At 75.2% G+C, this 1403-nt stretch overlaps 1 protein-coding gene across 1 annotated transcript in view; it reads left to right on the forward strand.

Annotated features, from left to right (window-relative positions):
- Nucleotides 1–557: 557 nt before the first annotated feature.
- SPIN1 (spindlin 1) overlaps nucleotides 558–1403 on the forward strand; it is a 75301-nt gene continuing 74455 nt past the window's right edge. The window contains exon 1 of the mRNA XM_032427678.1: nucleotides 558–657. The gene's annotated coding sequence lies outside the window, so the exon portion shown is untranslated. The remainder of the gene's footprint in view (nucleotides 658–1403) is intronic.

Genomic DNA, 1403 nt, shown 5'->3' on the forward strand with positions numbered 1-1403 from the left:
GGAGTCAATACTGTTCCCGCTTCATTCCTCCCGCAAACAACCAACAAAACACTCAAGGGGCATCTTGGGTGAAACGAGTCAAACGAGTTCACGGGTGACCGTGGGAATGCCTTGCTCCCGATCTCGGAGGAGAGCTGGTCGACTTCTCTCGTGCGTGGTGGGGGCCAGGCTCTCAAGGTCACAGATGGGTGGGCGAGGCCCGGGTCCCGGCGGACAGAGGCGCGGCGGGGCAGGTGGGTGGGCGACGCCCGGGGTCCGCGCGGACAGGGGCGCGGGGCTGCGGCGCAGTGCGGCGGCGGGTCCGCGCGTGGGAAGCGGGCCAGCGCTGGAGACTGGCGCCCTGCCCGGCGCGGGGGCTGCGTCCAGACGGCCACGGCTCAGCCCGCGGACGCCCCTACCACCGTACCCGGCCTCATCCACCCCGGCGGCGCGCGCGCTGCAGGACGTCTTGCGGCTTAAATCCCAGAACGAGAAGGGCCGGTCAACCCGTGAAAGTCCTCCCACCAAGCGAAAACGAAACTTCCCAGGATGCTTGACTTCCGGCGCGAGCCGTGGCGCCCCTGGCTCCCGGGGCTCGGCGCCCCGAACACCGCCCCTTCCAGGCGCGCACCTGGGGTCCGGCCCCGGGCCCCGCCCAGCCGCCCCCTGAGCCAGCAGGTGAGACGCGCGCCAGGCCCCGCCCCTCGGCCCCGCCCCAGCCGCCCACGCCGCCACCTGGCCAGTGCGGCGCCAGGTCAGCCCTGCTCGGTCCCGCACGCCCAGGCCCCAGGTGAGCGGCGCCAGGCCCCAGCGCCCAGGAGGCCCAGCCCCGCTCCCTTCCTCCCCACCCGCCCCGCTGCCTGCTGAGAGCGGCATTAAGCCCGCCCTGCTCTGTTCACCGCCAGCCCCGCCACCAGGTGAGCAACTCCACGCCCTGACCCGCCGCCAGGCCCTGGCCCGCGCCGCCCCCTCCCAACTTCCCGGTCGCCAGGTGAGTGGCGCCATTCCCCGCTCCGCCGCCCACCAGTCCCGCCCCGCCGCCGACCCTGGTCCAGCTTCATCCCGCCCCGCTCTCCCTGCCGCCAGGTGCTCAGCTCCAGGCCCAGCCCGCCGCCCGCCAGCCCCCACCCAGACGCCAGGCCCTGTCGCCCTCCGTCCCGCCCCACCTGCCTCGCCGCCGGTGAGTCGCGCCAGGCCCAGTCCCGCCTCTAGCCAAGCCCGGCTCCCAGGCCTTCTCCCACCTCCTGGCCAGGCCCCGCCCCGCTTCCAGGTGAGCGTCGCCGGATCCAGTCAGGGCTCCAGGCCCCGCCCTGCCGCCAGGCCCCACCCGCTGCCTGCGGCGCGTGCGCAGTGCGGCCCGTCGGGCCGGGGCCGGGCGGCGCGGCCGGCGCAGTCGGCGAGCGCAGTGCGCGTGCGCCGTGCGG

This window comes from Phoca vitulina, unplaced genomic scaffold (genome assembly GCF_004348235.1).
Source record: "Phoca vitulina isolate PV1807 unplaced genomic scaffold, GSC_HSeal_1.0 scaffold37, whole genome shotgun sequence".
Taxonomy (NCBI): domain Eukaryota; kingdom Metazoa; phylum Chordata; class Mammalia; order Carnivora; family Phocidae; genus Phoca; species Phoca vitulina.